Source organism: Scyliorhinus torazame, chromosome 12 (assembly GCF_047496885.1).
Source record: "Scyliorhinus torazame isolate Kashiwa2021f chromosome 12, sScyTor2.1, whole genome shotgun sequence".
In the NCBI taxonomy this organism is placed as follows: domain Eukaryota; kingdom Metazoa; phylum Chordata; class Chondrichthyes; order Carcharhiniformes; family Scyliorhinidae; genus Scyliorhinus; species Scyliorhinus torazame.
This window is the reverse complement of record NC_092718.1, coordinates 152,091,489-152,118,954: the sequence shown is the minus strand read 5'-3', so window position 1 is coordinate 152,118,954 and position 27,466 is coordinate 152,091,489. Positions and strand designations below refer to the sequence as shown.

Below are 27,466 nucleotides of genomic sequence, written 5' to 3'. Positions count from 1 at the left end.
TTACCGCCCCCTGGACCATGACCAGACCACTGAACATCAAGCCATTATCTCAAACACCGTTAGCTACCTCATTTCCTCCAGATGCCTTCCCCCTACGGCTTCCAATCTCAGTCTCCCAACCCCGGACAGCCCACTTTTACCGACTTCCCAAAATCCACAAAAAGGACTGTCTCGGCAGGCCCATGGTGTCACCATGCTCCTGCCCCACCAAACTTATTTCCTCTCATCTTGACTCCATCCTCGCTCCTCTGGTCCATTCCCTCCCCACCTACATCCGGGATTCCTCTGATGCCCTGCGTCATATTGACAGCTTCCAGTTCGCGGGCCCTAACCGCCTCCTATTCACCATGGATGTGCAATCCCTCTACACCTCCATCCCACACCAGGATGGCCTGAGAGCTCTTTGCTTCTTTCTCGAAAAGAGGCCGGGACAATTCCTATCCACCACCACTCTCCTCCACCTGGCTGAACTTGTTCTATCTCTCAACAACTTCTCCTTTAACTCTTCTCACTTTCTCCAAATCAAAGGTATAGCAATGGGTATGGTTTTATTTTGATGAGTGGCAAGTTTTATTTATATTCTTGTAGGACCCGCATGGGTCCTAGCTACGCTTGCCTTTTTATGGGGTATGTGGGACATTCCTTGTTCCAGGCCTATCCGGGCCCCCTCCCACAACTCCTTTACTGATACATTGATGACTATTTTGGTGCCGCGTCATTCTCTCGCCCGGACTTGGAAAAATTCATCAACTTCACTTCCAGTTTCCACCCCTCCATCACTTTCACCTGGTCCATCTCAGACATTTCCCTTCCCTTCCTTGATCTTTCTGTCTCCATTTCCAGCAATAGACTATCCACTACAAGCCCACCGACTCCCACAGCTATCTGGACTGCAGCTCTTCGCACCGTACATCCTGTAAGGACTCCATCCCTTTCTCTCAACTCCTTTGCCTCCGTCACATTTGTTTCGATGATGCCACTTTCCAAAATGGTGCTGCGAAAATGTGTTCCTTCTTCCTCAACCGTGATTTCCCACCTACAGTTGTGGACAGGGCCCTCAACAGCGTGTGGTCCATCTCCCACGCCACTGCCCTCGCCCTCTCCACTCCCTCCCAGAACAAGAATAGAGTCCCCCTCATTCTTGCATTTCATCCCACCAGCCTCCCTATGCAAAGCATAATCCGACGCCATTTTCGCCAACACCAGCGTGATGCCACCACCAAACACATCTTCCCTTCACTCCCTCAGTCAGCATTCCACAGAGACCGTTCCCTCAGAGACAATCTAGTCCACTCCTCCAACATACCCAATACCTCTCCCATCCCCGTACCAGCCTCCCCGAACAGGCGCCGGAATGTGGCGACTAGGGGCTTTTCACAGTAACTTCATTTGAAGCCTACTTGTGACAATAAGCAATTTTCATTTCATTTCATCACCCATGGAACCTTCCCATGCAATCGCAGAAGGTGTAACACCTGCCCCTTTACCTCTTCCATGCTTAACATCCCAGGCCCCAAACACTCATTCCAGGTTAAGCAGCATTTCACTTGCATCTCTTCCAATTTGGTCAACTGCATTCGCTGCTCCCAATGTGGTCTCCTCTATATCGGAGACACCAAACGCAGACTGGGTGATCGCTTTGCTGAGCATCTTTGGTCTGTGTGCATTCAGGACCCTGGCCTTCCTGTTGCTTGCCATTTTAACAAAAGACCCTGCTCCCATGCCGACATGTCTTTTCTTGGCCTGCTGCAATGTTCCAGTGAAGCTCAATGCAAACTGGAGGAACAACATCTCATCTTCCGGTTAGGCACGCTACAGCCTTCCGGCCTGATCATCGAATTCAACAACTTCAGATGATCAGCTCTACCCCACCTCAACCCATTTGTTTTCATCCCATTTCATTTTAACTGTCTTTTACCAATCTTATCCACCTCTCCTTCACCTTTCTCCTCGCTGCTTCCCCCTTCCCCTCCCCCCACATCTACAGTTCATCCTCTGATGTTAGTTTCCCTGCTGTTTGACCTTTCACATCTTTTGTTCTCTCTGGGGACTGCCATTAGCACTCTTTTCCCTTGGTTTCTGTGGCCTTTGGCACCCGGTTTCCCTGGGTTTCTGTGGCTATGACTCTTCTTTCATTCTCACTCCACAGTATAAATATTTCCCACTTTGTCTGTTAGCTTTTACAAAGAGTCATCGGACTCTTCCATGACTGAGATTTTCCAGCATTTTCTCTTTCATTTCAGATTCTAGCATTCGCAGTAATTTGCTTTTATACTTATTTTTTGGCCCTTTTTGCCCAGTCCCCAGGGTTTTTTGGTGGGTAATCTCTTCCTGTAAGAAAGTAGAGTATCCTAGTGTGGAAATATGTCAAAAAAGACTACTAAGAAATCTGCAGGTGGAAATTCCTCAACTGACTCAAGAGACTTTACGTCGAGCCTCAGCACGGAATATAGTAACGGGGGCGGCCGCCCCGATCACAATGGATATGCTAACTGGGGTGCTGACTGCAGAGTTTGAAAAGCAGTTTGAAAAAGATTTGAAAAGCAATGGAGAGTGCTCTCTGTAAGTCGATTGAGGTGGTTCTGGGTCCTGTCCGTAAGAAATTGGTTAGGCCTTTGGAAATTGTGAAGGAACATGGTGGAATGTTAAAACAGGTGGAGGAAGCTTTTTTGAGGCACAGCGACCAAATAGCCTCACTGGGGACTGAGATCTCGGTGGTGGCGGAGAAGAATAAGAATCTGAAGGCGAAAGTGAATGGCCTGGAGAATCGGGTGATGAGGCAAAACCTTAGGATTGTGGGGTTGCCGGAGGACGTGGAGGGCCTGAATCCAACTGCATACTTTTTGCAGATGTTTGATAAGATGGTGGGGGAGTGTTAGAGTTAGATAGGGCCCATCGAACACTCCGCCAGAAGCCTCGGGCGAATGAGCCACCATGAGCAGTGATCGCCGGATTCCACAGCTTCCTGAAGTGGGCCACGGAGAATCATGACCCGAGTTGGGAAGGAATCCATGTTCGAATATATCAGGATGTTAGTGCAGAGCTGGCGAAGAAGCGGGAGACCATTAATAAGGCTAAAGTGGCTTTATACAAGAGTAGAGTGAGGTTTGGAGTGGTGCACCTGGTGAGGTTGCGTGTTACCTTTGGGTCTAAAGATCATTACTTCAATACTGTAGAGGAGGCAGAAGCTTTTGTTACAGAGAATGGACTGGGATTGAGCTAAACAGGCTCTGAATTGACTTGTTTTGGATGTTTATGGGAAGGGGTTTTGGGGTATTTTGTATGTATTTGTTGTTATTTCTTACAATCAAATCACCACTCCCCAGAAGGTCTCCTTCCCCAACCTGCACCCAGGTCAGGGTTTTTATACTAGAGGGGCTACAACATATATCCCAGAAAGCACAGGAAACCTAATGGTTCCTATCCCGTTACCTCTGCTGGGGTTAGAACAGCAAAATTTATCTTTATTTGGAAATATATGGCTCCCGATGGGATGGCACGGTGGCACAATGGTTAGCACAGCTGCCTCACAGCGTCAGGGGCCCATATTCAATTCCAGTCTCGGGTAACAGTCTGTGTGGAGTTTGCACTTTCTCCCTGTGTCTGCGTGGGTTTCCTCCTGGTGTTCCGGTTTCCTCCCACAGTCCAAAGATGTGCTGGTTGGGTGGATTGGCTCTGCTAAATTTCCCCTTAGTATGCAAAGGTTAGGTGGGGTTACAAGGAAAGGGTGGGATTGGGCCTAGGTAGGGTGCTCTTCAGAGGGTCGGTGCAGACTCGATGCGCTGAATGCCTTCTGCACTGTCAAAATTCTATGATTCTATGTACCCTTGTTAGGGGTGTTGAATATTGTTGTATTTTTGTAGCAGGGATGGGCAGTGGTATTTCTTTCTCTCTTTTGGCCTTGGGTAGGGGCTACTAGCATTGAAGGTTTCGGTAGCGAACAGGAATGAGGTGGGGGGGGGGGGGGGGGGGGGGGGAGTGCTGCCTGTTGGACTAATTTTTGTGGTTAAATTAGCCTAAGTGTTTTTGTTTGTGTGAGGGGGGGGGGACCTAGTTAGGAGGGAGTATTTCAATCAACACGCAGATTCATTTTTCAGCTGACAAGTTAGTAGTGGTGGATCCACTTGGTAGGTATGTGATGGTTACAGGATACTTTGTTGGTCAGTTGGTGGTGTTACTTAACGTATATGCTCTGGCCTAGGACGATACAGCATTTGTTAGAAGCTGTTGGCAGATCCGTGGAAGCTTATGCACCTGGTGGTGGGGGGGGGGGATAAGCAATTCTCATTCTTCCAGTACATAAGGTGTAGTCCATGATTTACTTTCTTCCGGTGGGTAGATCTCTTCTCCCTTGGGTGAAGGCTGCAGAACATTCGGCCATTGTCATCTCGGATCACACCCTTCATCTGGTGGACTTGGTTTTGGAGTTCAGCCCTATTCAGCACCCGCTGTGGAGTTTAGATGTAGAGGTTATTGGCTGATTTGGGGTTTTGTGGGCGCATGTCCAAGGCTGTTGGTGAGCATGTGGAATTCAATAGGAATGATTCGGTTTCACCCTCCATGCTTTGGGAGGCCTAGATGGTGGTGATTAGGGGAGAGATTATATCGTACAAGGTGCATATAGAGAGGGAGGCAAGGGCTTTGCTTTAATAATTTGCTTTATTATTGTTGGGTGGCCAATGCGGAGAAGGTACTGGGGTGCTAGTGACCTAGGTTCCGTATGGGGAAAGATAAAGGTGAGGTAGTAAAAGGGGTCCAGTCTGGGGGCGTTGGTGACAGCTTCACTTCCGTTTTCTCTGACTAGGGGCGGGATTCTTCCATAATCGGCGGGGTGGGCAACTCCGGCGGAATCCTTCGCACCTTCAGGGGATAGGCCGGTCCCAGAGTGGTTTGCGCCGCGCCAGCGGGCGGGAAAGGGGCTTGGCACCACGCCAACTGGCGCCGAAGGGCCTCCGCCGGCCGGCGCGGTTGGTGCATGCGCGGGAGCGCCAGCATGTGCTGGCATCATCCACACGCATGCGCAGAGGGCTTCGCTTCAGCACCAAGAATGGCGGACCGGTACAGCCTCCGGTGCGGAAGGATAGAGTTCCCACCATGGGGGCACCTCCTGGGGCCAGATCCCCCCCCCCCCCCCCCCCAAGAACACCGGAGGCCGCCTGTGCCGCCAGGTCCTGCCGGTAAGGGACCTACTCCAATTTACGCTGGCAGGATTGGCAAAAGACGGGCGGGACTTCGGCCCATTGCGGACCGGAGAATTCAGGCAGACCCGGCGCCCATTGAGTCGCGCCGGACCCCGCCATTCTCCGAGGCGGGCAGCACGACTCATGCCGGGCCGATTTTTGGGGGCCCGGAGAATTTGCAGGGTGGGGGCAGGATTCACGCCGACCCCCGGCGATTCTCTGACCCGGCAGGGGGGCGGAGAATCCCGCCCAAGGTGTTTTATCAGAACTCCCTTTTCAGAGTAACCTCGTCCTTAAAGTGGCCATCAACCCAACATAAAATATAGGTTTTTCCCCAAAACACCTGCGCAAACACAATGAGCCGACACAGGGACAAAGTTGGGTGAAATTACTGAGGTGCAAATAGAGGTCTTAGTGATGGCACAGATATGTGGTCAGAAGCTCAGCTTGCGGCCAAATATGACACCAAAGTGCAAACAGTCTGATTCTCTCTGTGAAATCTTTCAGGGACAGGGATAGAGGCAGTGCGCAGGGAACATAGTTATGAGCAGGAACCAGAGACAATGGCTTTAGTCTCCCAATATTTAATTGGAGGAAATTTCTGATCATTCAATACTGAATACCAGATGAGCAGCCCGAGAATTTAGCAACAGTGGAGGAGTCGAGAGAGGTGATGATGAGGTCAAACTGGGTGTTGTCAGTATACATGTGAAAACTAACCCTGTGCTTTCAGATGGTGTTGCTGAGAGGCAGCATTTAGCAGGATACACAAGATAAAACCCTTGGGGAACACCAGACATAACAGTACAGGAGTAGAGAGCGATATTCTGGCTGCAATTAAACAGATAAAAACAGAACCAGAAGTTGAAGTCCTTCAGCTAGATGAGGTAGGTGAGGCATTGGTGAAGGTTGGTCAACCATGTCCTAGGCTGTAGATGGGTATAAGGAGGGATAGTTTACCTTTGTCAGAGTCACATAAGATGCAATGTGTGGCTTTAATTAAGAACTGTTTTGTATCTGTAGAAGGGGGAGAACCTCGTGGAGGTATTCAAACATGGAGTTCTGGGAAATTTGTGCATGGATTTGGGAGGTGACAACATGTTCAAGGATTCTGGAGAAGAAAGGCAAGTTGGAGTCAGGATGATGGGGTCAAGGGTTGTTTTTTTTCTAATGTTAAACTCACAAGTTTTTGACTCAATTGAGTGTGCTACCAACTGAGCGTGGGTTTCCTCCGGGTGCGTCCCACAGTCCAAAGATATGCAGGTTAGGTGGATTGGCCATGATAAATTTCCCTTAGTGTCCAAAAAAGGTTAGGTGGGGTTACTGGGACAGGCCTGGGCTTAAGTAGGGTGCTCTTTCCAAGAGCCGATGCAGACTCAATGGGCCAAATGGCCTCCTTCTGCACTGTAAATTCTATGATTCTATCAGCCAAGCTAAAAGGATAAAAAGAGGAAATATAGCTCAGTATTTCTTTAGCTTATATTTTCTTTGTGCTTATGCACAATTAGTCACTGGTACAATGGCTAATACAGGAGCTTGTTCATTGGTGTCAATATATTGTAATGGCTTTTGTGAACTGGATGCATCTTTCCAAGACAGAACTTTTATTTTTTAATCTTCAAATAGCACTGAATTATATTCTGCCCCTTCTCACTTTCAGTAATCTTACATATTCCTCAAGGCTATTAAAGAGATTACTGAAATGTAATAAGATGCAGCACAGAAGCATGAAATGGCTTCAGTGTACATTTAGAGTACCTACTCACCAAATTTATCAGGTTAGGGCTTTTGCTCCAGGCACAGATTGAAAAATGAATGGTGCGGTCAGATGGACAGAATGTTTCGACTGAACCTGGAGCCCAATATCGTAGCATATAAACTGCAGTAATAGACTAGAAAATGCATTTCAGAATCAACACCCGCAAGGCATTGGTTTCAGCTGGCAAAGCTTCTTCACATTAAATTGTCCTGGACAATTAAGAAACTATACCCTTAACCCAACTTAATAAATGTACTTATGTTTTTGATGGCGTGATTTTAGCAAGCCTGGTTGCATTCAAGTGTTCGCCAGACAAAAACTGCAGTTAAAGTACTTATTTAAAAGCAAAATACCACGATGCTGAACAAAAAACAGAAAATTCTGGAAACACTCAACAGGTTAAGCAGCAACTGATGACAGAAAAACAAAGTTAACAGTTCAAGTCGATGGTCTTTCATCAGAACTGGGAAAAGTCAGATGTAAGTTAGTGAAAGTGGGGGGAAGAGAGGGTCAGCACCAGTTTATAGAGGTAGAAAAGAGGAATAAGGTGCATAAATGAATGAAAATGTTGGATAGAATTAGAAAAAGGGGGTAGTACCATATTAAATAAGAGCAGAATAGGAAGGACTGTGAGAAATACAAAGATGGGTTTAAAATTCACGCATGTTAATATAAACAGTGGTGAATAAGATTTGTAGTAGTAGCAATGATGGAAATGTGCCATATAAACTGTGAGGACAGGGTGCTTAGTATTCATAACTGCAAAGTCTTCAGAAAAGGTAAGTGAAGGAAAAAAGGGAAGTGGGGTGGCAGTATTGTTCAGGGAAGACATTGAAACGAGTGAATCTGCTTATGGAGGGCAAGCACAGAATCCATCTGGTTATAGTTGAGAAGCAAAAAGGGCTTGATCACACTACCTGAGGTTTTCTAAAGGCCACCACATAATACGAGATTGATAGAAAACAAATCTGCAGGGAAATTACAGAGATATGCAAGAGCTATAGAGTGCTGGTACTGGGGGACTTAATTTACCCAAATATCGGTTGAGATAATGTTGCAGTAAAGGGAAAGGAGGGGAGGCATTTCTAATTTGGCATTTATAACTAAAGGAATATAGTATAAAGGTAAGGAAGTGTTGTTGCAACTATACAAGGCATTGGTGAGACCACACCTGGAGTATTGTGCACAGTTTTGGTCCTCTTATTTGAGAAAAGATGTAGTGACATTAGAGGGAGTTCAGAGGAGGTTCACTAGGTTAATTCCAGAGACGAGGGATTTGTCGTATGAAGAGAGATTGAACGGTTTAGACCTATACTCTCTCGAGTTTAGAAGAATGAGGGGAGATCAAATTGAGCTACACAAGATGATAAAATGTATGGATAAAGTAGACGTGGAGCGGATGCTTCCTTTTGTCAAGCAATCTAGAATGAAAGGTTATAGTGTTAGGATGAGAGGAAGCAAATTTAAAACAGAGTGAGGAGAAACTACTTCTCCCAAAGGGTTGTGAATCTATCAAATTTTCTACCACAGCGCAATGGATGCTGGGACAGTGAGTAAATTTGAGGAGTTAGACAGATTTTGAATTGATAATGGGCTGAAGGATTATGAAGAATAGGCAAGACAGGGCAGTAAAGTTAAGGGCAGGATGAGATTAGCCATGAGCGAATGGTGGAGCAGACTCCATGGGCCAAATGGCCTAATTATGCTCCCCCATCTTCTGAACTTATAACATGTTCAGGAAAACAGTTATGAATACTAAGCACCCAGTCCTCACCATTTATATGTCATGTTTCCATCGTTGCTACTACATCATATTCCCAGATGGCTTTTGTTATTAAATTTAGAGTACCCAAGGTTTTCGGTCCAACCATGAAGGCATTGCTTCATCTGATGCTGGGGAGTGAACTGGACCAAGTGGATCAAGTGTCTGCAGGAGAATATTTGGCAAAGAATGATCATGGTATCATAAGCAGTGTTTTCTTGACCGGGGCCCATTTTTGCCAACTGGCCGACCTTCGGGGCCCACGCCGGCCGACCTTCAGAACGCAAGCCGGCCGACCTTTGGGATCCACGCCGGCCGACCTTCGGACCCCACGCCGGCCGACCTTCGGACCCCACGACGGCCGACATTCGGACCCCACGCCGGCCGACATTCGGACCCCACGCCGGCCGACATTCGGACCCCACGCCGGCCGACATTCGGACCCCACGCCGGCCGACCTTCGGGACCCACCATTTTCACTTACCTTTAATGTGGCAGGTGAGCCTGCTTGGTCCTCACGATATCACTTGCTTTGTCATTCAATGTTACATTTCTGCTTAGGACTTCAGCTGATGATTTTTAAAAAATCAAGAGGTTTGTCCTCGAACTCGCCATGATTAGTCTTCAAATGCCTTTGCAGTTTTGGGGGTTTTAAACTTTCATTTGCGAGTACATGCCTGCATATAACACATGAGCTTTGCATCCTGATTTCCAGTGGCACAATTATTAAATTCATACCTCAAGAAATCATCTTTATACTACTTTCAGCTTCTTCTTAATGGGTTGTTCATCAGAAGCCCTGGAGCTCACACCAGCACTGCTGGCAGCTACAAAATGGAGGAATCTCTCTTGTGCCCAGAGCACATGTCGTCAGTGTACAATGTGCGTGACCTGCTCTCTGTCGCCACTTCTGGGGAGAAGGCTCCATCGATTTTTTTAAAATAATCTGCTCATGGGTCAGTGCGCTGATGTCAGAGGAGGCAGTCTGCTTTGCTGGGCTCTGGCCTGCGCACTGCTGAAGGGTAGGACGGCCGGAATTCTGAAAGCCGGTCACAGCAGCATTTTTAAAAGCCGGTCGCGGCCGTTAGGCACTTCGTCCCGTGATCAATGGCCTCGCGACCCTCCCTACATCTGCCCGTGACTCACCTATGGGTCGCGGCCCTGAGTTTGAAAATGACTGTCATAAAGTATAGATTAGTAATGGAGAAGCCCAAGGAACAATTTCAGGGCATGGTAACTGCAGGAAGAGGTGGTAAAAGTAGACAAAGAAAAGCTGCTCCTGTTAGCTGATGGTACAAAGGATCAGGGAACACAAATTTAAAGTTTTAAGCAAAAGATACAGGAGGGATCTTCGACGGGCAGCATGGTCGGCGCAGGCTTGGAGGGCCGAAGGGCCTGGTCCTGTGCTGTATTTTTCTTTGTTCTTCTTTGGATGTGAGGAAACATCTTTTTACCCAGTCAGTGGTAATGACCTGGAACTCAATGTCTACAAGGGCGGTGGAAGAGGCGATGATAAATGATTAAAGAAACAGGATAGGTACTTGTGGGAAATAAACTTAAGGAATGGACTGATCCATGGTGAACTAGTTTGGATTTGATGGACCACACAGCCGCCTTCAGTGCCGTAAATGATTCTATAGCTTGACTTCAGATGAAGGCAGAATCTATATCTCATCACGACCCACCATTTTCACTTATCTTTAATGTGACAGGTGAGCCTCATGATCTCACTTGTTTTGTCATTCAATGTTACATTTCTGCTAAGGGCTTCAGCTGATGATTTAAGTGCTCACTGAATCTGTTGAAAAAAAAATCAAGAGGTTTGTTCTCGAACTCGCCATGCTCAGGTCTTCAAATGCCTTTGAAGTTTTGAGGGTTTTAAACTTTCATTTGTCAGTACTTCCCTGCATATAACACATGAGCTTTGCATCCTTATTTCCAGTGGCACAATTAATAAACCCACACCTCAAGAAATGATCTTTATACTGCTTTCAGCTTCTTCTTGATGGGTTGTTCATCAGAGGCCCTGGAGTTCACAACAACACTGCTGGCAGCTACAAAATGGAGGAATCTCACTCGCAGAGCACGTGATGTCAGTAAACAAGGCACGTGACCTGCTCTCTGCCACCGGTTCAGCGTAAAGGCAGCGGCGCATAGATGACGCGGCTGGCGCCGCATAACGGGCATCATCCGCGCATGCATGGTTGCCGTCCTCGCTAGGTCCACCCCACAAGAAGATGTCTGACGGTTCTTGCGGGGCCGCGGAAGGAAGGAGGTCCTCCCTTCAGAGAGGACGACCCGACGGTCTGTGGCACCGATCGCAGGCCACCCAACATTTGAGGTACCCCCCCGGTGCAGGATCCCCCCCCCCCCCCCAGCGTTTACGCACCATTCACGACGGCAGCGACCAGGTGTGGACGGCGCCGGGGGGAACCCGCCGTTTTGGCCTGGCCGCTCGGCCCATCCGGGCCTGAGAATAGCGGGGGTGCCGGAGTATCGCCATTTTGGGTGCTCCGGCGATTCTCCGGCCTGCGAAACTCGACCGGGCCGCTCCCGCAGCTTGGGAGAATCGCGGGAGGGCGTCAGACCGGCGTCCCGGGAAATTTTGGCGTAAAGCGGGAGTGCAAAACAAAAGGTTTCAACAAAGTGTCTTTTTCAGTAATATTCAAGTTCTGTACTACGAAATGACTATTTTTACTAGCACCCTTTCATGTTTAATTTAAGAAAACCCTGTCTGGTTCAATTCTTACCAACTGTAAAGAGTCAAGTACATACTGAATTGGCAACACGGCATCTTTTATGAAAATTTAAAACATACTACAACCAAACGAGGAACGGGAAAGCAGAAAACCAGCCTATTCCCCTTCACTTGGTTGTAATAAAAGCTCATAAGAGATATCACTACATCACAGAAATGTTGCCACAACTTGCCACGGCAAACGTTCTCACCACCCTCGGTGTGAAAGTTGGATACTGGCAAGTGAAGGTGGATGAAAACAGTAGTTTTCACAATACCTCCCAACTGGCATTGTGTGCAGGAGTCAGACGTTGTCATACTATGTGGAGTACCAGCGCTCATCACAGAGCTGGTTGTCATCATCCTCCATCCCATGGACCAGACCCGGTGTTATTGCCAACCCAGGGCCCGCACTCCATTGTGCAGCAGATACATTTCACGAAGGGGAAGGGGGTTGCAGGCATGGAGGTGGCCAGGGGGATGGGATGTGGTGTCCGTGCCTCTGGCCAGCTCTCCCCCCACCACTTAGTGAACCTGGAGGCGATCAGAGCGTCCCGCACCTTTGGGGCTCCATGTCGTGCCCATCCTCCCCCCGCCCCACATCCTCCTCGTCAGGCGAGGCCTGGTGTTCATCCTCCAGCACATCACCCCTCTGCTGCGCAATGGAGGCTGCAGCAGGCCTCCACATTGCGGGCGATACTCTCGACATCATACTGGAGGGCCCCTCGAGAACAGTCCAGGCACCTGAACGGCATCTTCAGGAGATCGAAGCACCGCTCGATCACGCTCCTGGTTGCGGCATGGGCGTCGTTGTAGAGGGTCTCCGTGTCGTTCTGTGGCCTCCTAATAGGCATCATCAGCTACGACGACAGTGGATATCCCCTGTCCCCCAGGAGCCAACCCCCTAGCCGGGGGAGCATCTCGAACATGTCCGGAATCATCAAGTGTGCCAGGATGAAGGCGTTGTGCACCCTGCCCGGGTATCAGGCGCAGACATGGATGATGTGGAGCTGATGGGAACATATCAGCTGCACGTTCATCGAGTGGAACCCCTCCGGTTGGTGTAGGGCGGCCTGTCATCTGCAGAGGTCCTTAGGGGGACATACATCCGGTCGATCACCCCCTGGACCCGGGGTACATTGGCAATGGCGGCGAACTCAGCTGCTCGGGCACCCTGGTGGGCCACGTCCACATTGAAGTGGGTGTATTGTGCCAATTGGCCATATGTGGCCTCCGTGACGATGCGGATGCACCTGAACACCGAGGTTTCTGAGCTCCCGGACAGATCCCCATTTTGCGCCTGGAAGGACTTGTGGTGGAAAAGTTCACACCGACCGTCACCTTGTCGGCGACCGGGAGCAGGTGTCCTTCCCCATATCCCCACAGTGCCAGTTGTGCCATGATCTGGCAGATATGTTGCACGGTCTTCCTGCTCAATGGGAGTCTTCGATGGCATACCCAGTCCGGCAGGTCCTCGAATGTCAGGCGGTGCCGGTACACGCGAGGCCACATGCGACATGTCCTTGACACCTCCTCCTCCTCGGCCTGGCTGGCTCTCCACGCTGGGCGGCTGCTTCCTCTAGGGCACGCACCGTTGCTGAATGCTCCGCTGCTGCAGCTTCCTCCCCCTCAAGCAGCTCCAGTTGGTACAGCTGCAGGGCATCCCCAGGGCTGCAGCGACTAGCAGGAAGGCCATCATTGCTGGTTGAATTCCAATATCCATTGCCTGCAGAGGGTGAAAGTCCGACATGTTATCGTGGTGCGTACCCCATACCCAACAAGGTCCAAAGGGCTACATGGTGGCAACAGTTGGCAATGCAGGCTCTGCCCTCACGTTTCTCCCCCCCCCCCCCCCCCCCCCCCCCCACCGGCCGATCCCCGCACCCCTGGTCCCAATGTTGCCCGGTACTGTGGGGACTCTGGCCCTGGCATCCTCCCTGGTGCCAGGGGTACTGTCAGCTGATGCTGTCCATGCCAGCGTTATGCTCCGCAGCCACTAGTCCGGGACCTCAGAAACCTCGGTGTTCAGGTGCATCCGCATCGCCACTGCCGTAGAGGCTGCTGTGGGCAACGCCCATTTTACATTATTGCTCAGCAACCAGATAGCAGTGGACACACAGGCATCACTTCCAAAAGAATACTCTATGCACTGCTGCTGTGAACTCTGAAGAACTGGGGATGGGTTGGGGGCTAGGCGTCTGTTGACAAATCACTGTCACACTGACATCTCGCTGCTTTCAACCCACCAACCAACATGGTGTTCTCTGCAGATAGATATCAAATCCATTCAAACAAAACCTGCTAAGAACCCAATGCCAATCTTCACCTTCTTGCAAAGGTTACATCTTATATAATTGAAAACCTTTGCTTAATGCCCAACACTAATTTCATTCTTAAACTGTAGCGCATCCCTGACATACACCACAGAGGAAATCGAATCCTGACCCTTACTTTGATTTGTCACATGAAGAGGCAGCATGTGTGCATTCCAGATGAGTCATTCTGGTGGGGAAACCACATCAGACAGTGAAATACTCAATTCTCTGCAGACATTAATCTGCAAATGTAGAAAAGTGGACACTAGATCCAAATTATTTATTTCAATTCTTCCCTGGGGTGTGAACATGTTGTCTGTTCCTAATTGCCCTTGACAAAGTGCTGGCAAGCTGCCTTCTTGAACCCTTGCAGTCCATCTAGTATAGGTGTTTGACTCTCTGGCAGAATTGCAGACAATTGCCATGTTTGTAGTGAAGCTTTAGACATAGAAGAATTTACATTGCAGAAGGAGGCCATTCGGCCCATCGACTCCGCACCAGCTCTTGGAAAGAGCACCCCACTTAAGCCCACATCTTCGCCCCATACCCCTAACTCAGGAACCCCAACCCAACCCCTTTGGACACTAAAACAATTTTGCATGACCAACCCACCTAACCTCAACGTCTTTGGACTGTGGGAGAAAAACGGAGCTCCCGGAAGAAACCCACACAGACACGAGGAAAACGTGCAGATTCCTCACAGACAAGCCGGGAATCGAACCTGGGACCCTGGAGCTGTGAAGTGACAGTGTTAACTACTGTGCTACTATGCTGCCCTTTAAATGAGAGAAAAAGTACATCATCTTCCATCTGCTTTTTGCCAGGTTACTCGCCACATATCTTGGTTATGTTTGTTGTGTTATGCTGCTTCGGATAACACAGGCTGCTACTTGATGCAGTCTTAACTAAAGGATGCTCCAGACTCTGAAATGAGTTCAACGTGTTTATTGAACTATTAACACAGTTCTCAAATGAGTTTGACTCTCTGCTAATCTAACTGTAGTAACTCAGTCGAACTGTACCAGCTTGCTCTAAACCACATGCTGGGGTGTGATGCTGCTGATCAACCCTGTCAAACTCTCTAGATGTCTGTCTGTGGAAAGAGACCAGGTGTGAGTGCCTCATCCCTTTTAGTGTGTATGTCATGCCCCCTTGTGGTGATGCCACCTTTGAGTGTCCTGACTGCCCATTGGTTGTGTCCTATTCTGAGTGTTCATTGGTTGCATGTTTGCATATCATGACAGTGTTATCATCTGCTATTTTCCAGTATTTCACCAGTCTCTTGTCTGCACACTGACTACAACTTGCTGCACCTCTCTTGACATCTTATCCTCCATAAAAATCCATGATCTTCACTGCCACTTAAATGACACCACTACCTAACACAAACTTACCAGTTTGTCCCCATACCTGCTGGCCATGCAGCTATGGTTTAACTCTAAATAGTGCTCAGAATTAACCTTTAGTATTCCATTTATTTGGCTATTAAGACTCTTTTCTCAGTTGTCTCACTTCAAGGCTGAGGAGTCAATGTTTTTCCAACCGTTCCTCACTCTAAAGCAAATGCTTTCAGTCTTTAAAGTTCTCTAAAGCAAAAGATCAGTCTCATCATCATTCTTCAAATTACTTTGAGGTCATGGTGTTCCTCTGTTGCAGTATTCAAGGTGCCGATCAGTGGCTCAATCCAACTTCAGCAATGATGCCCTTTGACTTAATAGCTCAGCTGTTTGCTTTCTTAAGTGCTGCTGTGCAGTGTGAGGACATGGTTCCTTGAAGCTATTAACTATTCCCAATTTTTTTGTCATCCTCTCCTCTTGCTACCTTGACACTATTCACTTAAATTACCCTATCTTTCTTCCAGCACGCAATACCTTCCACTTAGTGGAATTTAATTTTATAGCACCTTTGAAAGTAGGAACACATCCCAGAGACAGCTAAGGGAGAGGTAGGAGAGAAAGTAAAGTATGTGGCTTCAGGGTGATAACGTTTGGGGCAGCTTGGTTTGGTAAACAAACAAGGGAAGGCAGCTGAAAATATCATATCAATAAGAACAAGGAAATCCATGAGTTCTTTGCACTTTTGTTGAAAGTGGTAGTGGCAGGTGCAGCGAAAAGGAGTTTGAGGAAACAGTTGGGAAAAAAAGTAATGGGGATCTCCTTGCATTCCAGAATAATCAAAGAGAAATTAGTAGCTTTGACAGAGAAGAGCAGGGCCCATGTGCATTGTATGTAACAGCACCTCACATTTATAAAGTGCCTTTAATATTGTAAAGTATCCCAAGGCGCTTTACAAAAGCTTTTATCGAATATAATTTGACAACCAGCCACAAGGAGAGATATTATGATTGGTGAACAAATCTTAATCAAAAAGGTAAAGTAATTTAGGGACAGAATTTAGGCCCTAGCCAGCTGAGAGTACAACTGCCAATGGTGGGGCAATGAAGATCGGGGGTGCACGAGAGGCCAGGGCTGGAATTCTCTGTCCCGTCACACCAGCGTATTCTCCAGTCCCGCTGCAATTAACGGAGTTTTGGCTGAGCGCCAAATTCTCCGTTCTCGCTGGTAGTGATGGCTGGGTGAACTCAGATCGGAGAATCCCGACCCAGAGTTGGATGAGCAGAGACCCGAGGCTTTTAGGAGGACGTTACAGAAATAATGAGGGAAAGTCCATGGAGCATTTTAAAAAGGATAGGAATTTAAATTTGGTGGTGCCAGATGAGGAACCATTACACGTCAGCGAGCAGAGGGACTTGGCTCAGATTAGGTTAAAAGGCAGCAAAACTTTGGATATGCTCAAAGTGTTTTGGAGTAATTTAGAAGTAACAAAGGATGAGGGACTCAATAATCAATGGGCCAGACAGAGACAGGGGATATTATAAAGCTGGCAAGAAATGGTCTTGATGATAGTGAGGAAGCCCATCTCAGGTCAGACTGATTGCCATGGTTGCAAACAATCTGGTTCAACATAATGTAGTGGCCAGAGAGAGGGATGGAGTTAGTGGCTGTGGAACAGGATTTGGGCACTGAAAACATTTGCTTCAATCTTCTCAATGTTCAACTGGAGAAAATTGCTGCGTATCCAATACATGAGGGGCGGTGGAGTTAGCGAGAAAGGAGTGGTCCGAGAGAGCTGCTTTTCACTGCATATGCATGAAATCTGATATACAATGTATACATCCATATAGAGTGTATTATTCAATACATATCTTATTCAACTTTGGTCCTTTAGCTTAAGGGAGCAGGAGAAAAGGTAAATAACAGGGTTGGAAGACAGTAAAATATTTACTCAGGATAAGGTAGTGTTATGCGCCAGGGTTTAGAAACTTCAAAGAATATAATGAAGTCCACCTGATCTACAACCTTTATGTTGAATTGGGCCAGGATAAGCACAAGAGCCTTCCCTTCAGGTGTGATTCAACAGTCTTCCCAGACACTTTAATCAAACAAGCTTTAATCTAAGCACTTAGCATTTATATAAACACACAGCAAGAATTATTTTTATCAATTACAAACATAAAGACACCACCCAGCTACAGTAATCTATGTATAACACTTAATAAATTTCCCCTTAACTGTTCCAATTCAAAAACAAAATCCCACAAACCCCTTTTGGGAGTGACCCAGCACTCTGCATTCTCACTTGAATAAGACTGGGATTTCCTGAGATTCGGACCCCGTCTCACCAACAGGCTTAAACCCTTCTGGAAAGCAAACTATATCTTTTAAGTTACCAAAGCAGGTAACTATAATCAATGGGTTTTATTTTCTGGAACAACTCTTTAAAATGAAAATAGAGAGCGAGACAGACCAAAATACTTATTTTCTCTGTCTGTAGTCCACAGCAGTCAAATTTGAAAGCAAAACTAGAACAAACCTCTCAGCCACAGCTCAGCTCCACCCACAAAATGACATCACTGAAGCCATGTGATAAGCCAAAAACCTTTCTTCAAGGGACACTCCATTGATAGGTAGAAGGAAGTGATTTTGAGCAGATTCAAGATGGGAAGAATCACAGTGAGCAGAGGATCAAAGGCTAGAGTGTCAGAGATTTGAAAGAGGTTTACAAGTGGCTTGGGGGGAATTTCATCAAGGGGAGGAGGAGGAGGAAACTGAGGGATACAAAAAAGTAATCATGGAGGGAAAGGTTAAGGAGGACAGAATGACATTGAAAGCTTGGGGGGGGGGGGTGTATGGTGGATTGGGATGGAGGTTGAAATAATTGAGGATCAGTAGTTGTTCAGTGCAGAGGCTGAGGGAGGAAAGCAGTGAGGATAGCTCAATAAGAAACTTAGGGCAGAGCTCAAGTGGACAGTCGAGCAAGAGGATTTTAATGGATAGACAAGCGTGATGGAATATGATGATACACTCAATGGAGGAGAACGCAAAGGAGTAGGGGACAAAAGGCCAAAGTGGGATATGGCGGTGCAGTTTGGGTTGGACAGACAGGTGGTGGCAGGTATTGAAAGGTTGAAGATATGTACCATTCTTAATAATTTAAATATTTGGCGAGAGAAAACAATGGAGGTCTTGTGGTGCAGTGGGCCACACTCCTGCCTCTTAGCTAGAAGCTCAAGGGTTGAAGGACTTGATGGCCAATGAACATACATTCACAAAGTGGCCAAACAGGTTGAGTATCAACCTACAAATCCTTCAAACACATACCAATGGCAGGCAGTAAGAGTGGAATAGATTCTTGGTCTGCAATTATATAGAAAGAATGTTGGAGCCTCTTTCATCACTATCTATAGCTCCAGATGACAACATACATGTAAAAAGTGCACGGTGTCACAGTAACTCAAGACTGCTAAGCAAACTGTAAGACACAACTAAGGGAAAATAACTTCCATTTGAATTATGGCTATTTCAAAATTAGATTTGCCTTGTCCATCCACAATGAGAAGAAATATTGTATTAAGGTGCCGTATACCATTGAGTGAGATCTTCAAATTATTAATACATTAACAAACTCATGCCTTTCTTCAGGCTTTGCAGGTGTACATTCTAGTAACACAGAGAAGGAAGAAAGCTATGCCAGCTTAAGGAATATGCAAAACTTTGAAATAAAACATAAAACTATAGAAACATCCAGCATCCCAGTTAAAAAAGTAAAAGGTAGGTTAACATGTCAATGGATAACTGAAGAAGCGTTTACCCAGGAATGTTCCATCTTTTTTCGCTCTCAAATGTTGATCAACTTGCTGTGCATTTCAATGTTTTTTAAAAAATATATATTTATATAGCGCTTTTCACGATTTAGGGATTCCCCAAGTACCTTAAAGCAAGTACTTGTGAAGTATGGTTACTGTTGTAATGTAGGAAAATGTTGCAGCTAATTTATGGACAGCAAGCCGCACAAATGTCAAAATAATCCAATTTTGTTATGTAAGTTAAAAGATAAATGTTGGCCAGGACATGTAGAACTTTCCTGTACTTCTTCAAATAACTACATCCAATAGAAAGTATTACAATCCCAGGCCAGACCCCAACAGTGGCTAGGATACTAGACAGAATCCCCAATATTTTATTTTAATTTTTTAAGACTGTGAGGAAAGGATACCTTGCTCCTGGAGTGTTAAAAGGAAATAAGGATACAGAATATGAAAACAAACTTTATTACTAGCACAGTATTAAAATCCTTATCATACTAGAAAATAACTTATACCCCTTAAACAATACTACTCAATACAGTCAACACAACACCCTTAATTGCTATCTTTATTCCCACTTAAACAAGAAAAAAAGAGCCATGTTAGCTCTCAATACACTGTAACCACTAATGGCACATAGGAACACTTGTTTTACAGCAATGTTATTTAAGCGAGATCTGTTGACACTGCTTTTCATAGAATATCTTTTTTACAGTGCAGGAGGCCATTCGGTCCATCGAGTCTGCACCGGCTCTTAGAAAAAGCACCCCACCCAAGCCCACACTTCCACCCTATCCCCATAACCCAGTAAACCCACACAACACTAAGGGCAATTTTAGACACTAAGGGCAATTTAGCATGACCAATCCACCTAACCTGCACATCTTTGGACTGTGGAAGGAAACCGGAGCACCTGGAGGAAACCCACGCACACACGGTGAGAACGTGAAGACTCCGTACAGACAGTGACCCAAGCCTTGAATCAAACCTGGGACCCTTAAGCAATGAAGCAATTGTGCTAACCACTATGCTACCGTGCTGCTTTAAAGACAAGAGACCAGAAACCCTGGCTGTATGTCTTCAGAAGCTGTTATTCAGCTTGTTTCAGCTCCCCTTTGTTCTCAGACAGTCTTTAAAGACTGTTAATCTCTTTTAACGGAACTGCAGAGAGCAAAGCTGCCTGACTTGTGGTCACAGCTTCATCCAGAACTGCAGTGACCTGCTTTTCCAACAGAATACCTGAAACCCTAGCTCCTCCCAGCAACATTATCCCACCAAGCTGAAATCTAATTAGCTTAGCAGGGAATCCCCTAAATCAAACAAAATGCAATGAGTCCAAGTTTTTTTACAATGCTTTCATTGTATCCCTGGCTCCCAACCTTTCAAACCAAGGTTCTTTTAAAACATGACTGCAGCATTCAAACACACTCTAACCCAGAATTGTAACCCCTGCTGCACTAAATACCTATAATAATACACATCTGAAATTCCCACATTCATCACAAAAGGAACAATAGGGCATGAAAAGGATGGGACTTATGACAATACATCATAAGAACATAAGAACTAGGAGCAGGAGTAGGCCATCTGGCCCCTCGAGCCTGCTCCACCATTCAATGAGATCATGGCTGATCTTTTGTGGATTCAGCTCCACTTTCCGGCCCGAACACCAGAACCCTTAATCCCTTTATTCTTCAAAAAACTATCTATCTTTATCTAAAAAACATTTAATGAAGGAGCCTCGACTGCTTCACTGGGCAAGGAATTCCATAGATTCGCAACCCTTTGGGTGAAGAAGTTCCTCCTAAACTCAGTCCTAAATCTACTTACCCTTATTTTGAGGCTATGCCCCCTAGTTCTGCTTTCACCCGCTAGTGGAAACAACCTGCCCGCATCTATCCTATCTATTCCCTTCATAATCTATATGTTTCTATAAGATCCCCCCTCATCCTTCTAAATTCCAACGAGTACAGTCCCAGTCTACTCAACCTCCCCTCATAATCCAACCCCTTCAGCTCTGGGATTAACCTAGTGAATCTCCTCTGCACACCCTCCAGTGCCAGTACGTCCTTTCTCATGTAAGGAGACCAAAACTGAACACAATACTCCAGGTGTGGCCTCACTAACACCTTATACAATTGCAGCAGAACCTCCCTAGTCTTAAACTCCATCCCTCTAGCAATGAAGGACAAAATTCCATTTGCCTTCTTAATCACCTGTTGCACCTGTAAACCAACTTTTTGCGACTCATGCACTAGCACACCCAGGTCTCTCTGCACAGCAGCATGTTTTAATATTTTATCATTTAAATAATAATCCCTTTTGCTGTTATTCCTACCAAAATGGATAACCTCACAATTGTCAACATTGTATTCCATCTGCCAGACCCTAGCCCATTCACTTAGCCTATCCAAATCCCGCTGCAGACTTCCAGTATCCTCTGCACTTTTTGCTTTACCACTTATCTTAGTGTCATCTGCAAACTTGGACACATTGCCCTTGGTCCCCAACTCCAAATCATCTATGTAAATTGTGAACAGTTGTGGGCCCAACACTGATCCCTGAGGGACACCACTAGCAACTGATTGCCAACCAGAGAAACACCCATTAATCCCCACTCTTTGCTTTCTATTAATTAACCAATCCTCTATCCATGCTACTACTTTCCCCTTAATGTCATGCATCTTTATCTTATGCAGTAACCTTTTGTGTGGCACCTTGTCAAAGGCTTTCTGGAAATCCAGATATACCACATCCATTGGCCCCAGATATACCACATCCATCAGGCCAGCAATTGCACTGAAATGTGTTCATCTCTCAATTAGAGCTCAAACATAAGACCTTCTGGCTCAATATAAGATTTCTACCAACTGAGGAAGGATGACACAATTTAGCAAAAATAGTTTATTTATCAAACTAATTTTAATGACACAGCTTTAGTAATCAAAGTGATCAAAACAATATCAATGTCAGTTTTTAGATCCAAGTCCAATGTTTGTAAACTTTGTTCCTATATGGAACAATTCATTTGCATAAGAGTAGTGTGCGTTTGCATTTTACCCAGTTGAAATCCCAGACTTGACTATTCCTCCAGGCTTGACTATTCCAACACATTCTTTGTCAATCTGCAATCTCCCACCCTCCGTAATCCTAACATAGCTGTCCATATCCTAACTCACAACAAGCCCCATTCAGTTGTCACCCTTGTCCTCGCTGACCTGGCTCCCAAATAAACAATTCCTCGATTTTCAAATTCTCATCTTTGTTCTCCAATCCCTCCTTGGCCTTGCCCATTCTGACCCCTGCAATGTCCTCTCGCCCTACAACCCGCCAGAATATCTGTATTCCTCCAATTCCGAACCCACACACATCCACAATTTTAGTAGCTCCAGCATTGGCGCCTAGGTCTTCAGCTACTGAGGCCAGACTCTGGAATTCTGTCTCTAAACCTCCTCACTTTTCATCTGTCTTTTAAGATACTCCTTAAAGCTTACCTCTTTAACCCTTATCTGCCCTAATGTCTCCTTGTACGGCTTGGTGTCAAATATTGTTTGGGTAACACTTCTGTGAGACACCTTGGAATGTTTTATAAATGCACACTGTTGTTGTTGAAGCAATAGGTACAAGCACTTCACTATTAAAAAAGTATTACAGTCAAATGAAGCATGAAAAGAACATAGGAAGGATGGAGCATGATGGCTAACAAGTTGGAATATGACTAGAAGATGAATTGTGAATTTTATGGTGTTGCTTCAAACAGTGATTTAAAAATGACTGTTTTAAAAAAAAATTAGAGCCCATCATACAGGTTAAAACACCAAATATTTAAGTGGGTCCAGCAAAGATTCAATACGACCAGATTTCAATTCATATAGCAATATGTAGGACCAAAACGCAATTCAAAATGGATGTCCAGCTCCCAACTGTAACCAAGAAAGGCATTGATCTGAATACCTTGCACATTGCAAAAGCAATGACCTCAATCTGTCAGATTAGAACTACTGTTGTCGCAAAGGTAATGGACAAAATGAAATCTTCATTCCATTATTATGTAACATGTTAACTCGTACCTTAATTTAATACTGTACCACTGCAAAATGATTCTATTTATATGTAAATTTGAAATCGGAAGTTTTAATCATTCTCCCCATATCAGAAGTTATTCGAGCAACATATATTCTCAAATTAGTTTTATGTAACCCTTATCTATATAAATATATTAGTCAATTTTAAGCTCAGTGATGAATGTCGTTGCTGAGGAAATGGAAACGGTTCCATTTATTCTCTTGTCAGCCAACATCAAGCATTCCCAGGTATGTAAAAATTCTGCATAAATAGAAACAAGTGTAGGTCACTCAGCCCCTCAAGCTTGTTCCGAATTCCAATTAGATCATGGCTGACCTGTACCTCGATTTGACAAGGGCCACATGCCACAAAAGATATTTGGATGCATTGGAATAGATGTGTGTGTGTTTTTACCTGGTGTAAACAGGTACAACGTATTCTCATTTCTGGCCACAAGGTCCTGCAGTGGCAACATGGCTGATGCCATGTTTGTCTCCACAGTTTTTAGGCATCACTGGAAATGCCTGAAAGCAGCGCTGGATCAATTTAAGTGCACAAAGAAAGGAACTGTGCCCTTGTCAAAACTCTTCCATGAAAAGTAAGTGGAACACATTTTCATGCAAGCTCCAGTTAGTCTCACCAGTTCTATTTTTAAAAATTTAGAGTACCCAATTATTTTTTCCAATTAAGGGGCAATTTAGCTTGGCCAATCCATCTAACCTTCACATCTTGGGGTTGTGGGGGTGAAACACAAGCAGACACGAGGAGAACGTGCAAACTCCACACAGATAGTGACCCAGGGCCGGGTTCGAACCCAGGTCCTCAGCGGAGAAGGCAGCAGTGCTAACCACTGTGCCATCGTGCCGCCCTTAGTCTCGCCAGTTCTATGGCAGTCATGACCATTTCTCATTTACATAATCATCCGACTGAAGTGAAGGGACCCAAGGATGTAATTTTTATGCCAACCTATAATGAATTACAAGTGATATTAAGCCATTGACCTATATCCTTCAGAACAAGACCAGAGTGCCAAAAATCAAATCACATAGGATCTCTGTAGCCCTATAGAGAGGAAGATCTTCACCCCACCAGTTTGGGCTGGATTCACACGTAAATCCTAATAATGAAAGGAAGTAAGTGCAACTGCATCACAACTTTCCATATTCCTAGAAATGCTTCAATTTTTTGATGTCATGACAGTGCAGTTTAAGCTGCTTCTAAGATTGCATTGTGTCACTTACAAACAGCTGCCCAATGGAAGATAGGTATCTGTAACCAGCTGATTTTGGAAGGTGATGGTTTAATTGAGTCTAAATGTACGAGAAATCGAATATCATTCCAGCTGATGTTATTCAGCACGATCTTTGTTCACCGCTACAACTGCATGTTTAAAAAGGCAGTCTCTATATGCGGGAGATGGTGGCGTAATAGTATTGCTGGGCTAGTAAACCAGAAACTCAGAATAATGCTCTGGGGACCCAGGTTCAAATCCCAGGACTGCAGAATTCAATTTTAAAAATCTGGAATTAAAATTGGTCATTAAGACAGAGATAGATAGGTTCTTGATTAATAAGGGGATCAGGGGTTATGGGGAGAAGGCAGGAGATTGGGGATAAGAAAATATCAGCCATGCTTGAATGGCGGAGCAGACTCGATGGGCCAAGTGGCCTAATTCTGCTCTTATAAAAGTCTAATAATGACCTTGAAACTATTGTCGATTATCGTAAAAACCCCATCTGATTCACTAATGTCCTTTCGGGAAGGAAATCTGCCATCCTTATCTGGTCTGGCCTATATGTGACTCGAGACCAATGTGGTTGACTCTTAACTACCCCATCAGGGCAATTAGGGTTGGGCAATAAATGCTGGCACAGCCTGCGATGCCCACGTCCCAGGAATAATTTTTTTTTTTTTTAAAGTCGGCAACTCCACGGTGCTGACATCAACAAGACTAACTTTAAAATGAGCAGCAGTACCTTGGGGAGACGGTGTGATTGGGATCTTGAAAAGAATATCAGAAGCCACAGGCAGAGCTTAATAATAGTTACCACCATCAGCTCCCCTTGGAGTTCTGTCCATTTAAAACAATTGCATTCACCAGAAATGGTTTGGGGATTTTGTCCATTAAACATGATTACCATTATAGCAATGCTCCTTATAAGCTAAACTGATGAAACATAATAAAAAAATATTACAAACCATAATAATATTATAACATTAACAACATTCTTCAAAATAAGACAATTTTGATATTTTAAATTTCATATAATATGAAAATCAACGTTTTAATACTTCAGGAATTAAGAATTTGAGAGAGTTTGACAGTGTTAACTATAATACAGTTTTTGTTTCAATCATAATTAGCAGGTAAACACAGAATTTTCATAAAATGTTTTAATGTTTTAACTAAAATTTATTGATAATTGTCATAATTTGCTTGAACCAAGCAACACTTAACCATATATTGAATACTATATTATATTTAATAAAGCAACACGATATTAACTCCAACACTTTAATATGTTGTCAAACACTATTACTATAATCCTCTGAGCTATATGTTTTAAATTATTCATGAAGCCAATTAACATGGGCAAGCGGACGCTCATTTGTTTTGTTGTTCTTGTTCGGGGTGAGGGCTGCCAGTAAACATCAGAGCCGGCGTGACTCAGCCCAGTAGGTGTTGGGTCACTTGTTTTACAAAACAAAAACCCAACATTGAAGTGCCTTGCGTTTCTTTGTTCTCCCGGCACCTGCCAAGTTACAAGGTGCTAGATCCAAACCGCAGGAATTGTGCAAAATGCGGTGGGGCAGAGAGAGGGAGGGGGTAAAAAAAAAGTTATCAAATGTTGATTTGCTCTTCCAATAAAGTCTGGAGCCTACACAATGATGGGTATGTCAATATTGTCTCAAACTAAATCCTTCAAAAAGAGATGAATGCTTAAAATTTGGCGAGTATACGCAATAAAAGCCACGGGATTTACAATTCTTCTGCACTGGGGTGTTTGGCAGCAGAGGCCCTGTTACTGACGTGAGGAGCAGCATCTCCCTACACTGGCTGGGCTTTGCTCCCCATCCTGCATCCTCCTGGGTACCACTCTCCTCGTCCTCATCCTCCACCCCACCTACCCTGAGGCCGGGATCCTTCAGCCGCGATCCTCCTTCAATCCCGAGCTGCAGAGGCCCCGCCGCTTGTGCATCTTTTTTTTTGGCTCGGTCCCTCCCAACTCCAGGGCCAGAGGAAGTCGCCAATCCGTCGCCATGGAGGCGGCGGCCGCAGCAACCAACAACACACTGACCGAGCGGAGAGAGGTGACGCTGCCACAAGCTCGGGAGAGGGAAACGGGACACAGCGCCAACTACAGGCTCGGATAGCCAGTTACTCAACCCTCAGCTCACCTCTGGTACATTCCTTTCCTGAAAGTGATGACCCATGAGACTCTCCTCAGCGGCCACTCACGACACAGTCTGTCACTCAATCTAGGAGAGATTGGGGTTCATTGCAGAGACCAATTCAATAAAGTCGTAATACTCAGCAGGCCATGTAGCTACCGTGGAGAGAAACAGGGATAACATTTCAAGTTGAGGGCTTTCATCTTCATCCCTCCCAAAAAAATGGCTGCCTGAACATATGCAGCATTTTTATTTCAGATTTTCAACATCTGTGGCCTTTTGCTTTCACTGATCAATCATAACTGATCTGCACTCCTCACCCCATTTGCTTAGCTTTACTCAAAGTCCTACCGAATATAAATTTGCCTCAGTCTTGTAAACTCCAATCATCCCAGCATCCACGTCCTATGGATATGGGGGAAAGTATGATTAGGCTATTGATTTGGATTTGATTTGTCACGTGTACTGACATACAGTGAAAAGTATTGCTCTGCGTACAGTCCAGACAGATCATTCCATACATGAAAAAACATAGGACATACATAAATACACAATGTAAATGCAGAGGCACAGGCATCGGGTGAGCATACGGAGCATAGTGCTACTAGTAACAGCGGGGAAGAAACTGACTTTGAACCTGTTAGTGCGTGCTTTCAGACTTTTGTATCTCCTGCCCAATAGAAGAAGTTGGATGGTCAGCCATAATCATAATAAATGGTGGAGATGGCTCAAAGGGCCAAATGGCCTCCTCCTGCTACTATTTTCTATTTTTCTCTTCAAAAGTGCTCAATGATTTCATTCCTGAATGACCTAGCACTAATTTTACTGATAACCCCTTGTTACCAAGTATACCGTCAGAGGGAATATGTTTTCTGTATTTTAGCCTATCAAATCATTAATATTTTTAAACACCTCAATTAAATCACTCCTTAATCCTCTATGCTGAAGGGAATTAAGCCAAGTTTATTTTTTTATTTCTTAAAATTCATTCATGGGATGTGGGCATTGCTAGCTAAGCCAGCATTTATTGCCCATCAGGTTGCCCTTGAGAAGGTGGCGGTGAGCCGCCCATGTGGTATAGAACATAGAACATTCCAGCGCAATACAGG

The 27,466-nt window shown here is 45.4% G+C and overlaps 1 long non-coding RNA gene across 1 annotated transcript in view; it reads right to left on the bottom strand.

The window, feature by feature from the left end:
• Positions 1 to 26,239, bottom strand: part of LOC140386666 (uncharacterized) — a 144,621-nt gene extending 118,382 nt beyond the window's left edge. The window contains exon 1 of the long non-coding RNA XR_011933648.1: positions 26,094 to 26,239. This is a non-coding gene — a long non-coding RNA (uncharacterized lncRNA). The remainder of the gene's footprint in view (positions 1 to 26,093) is intronic.
• Positions 26,240 to 27,466: the final 1,227 nt, after the last annotated feature.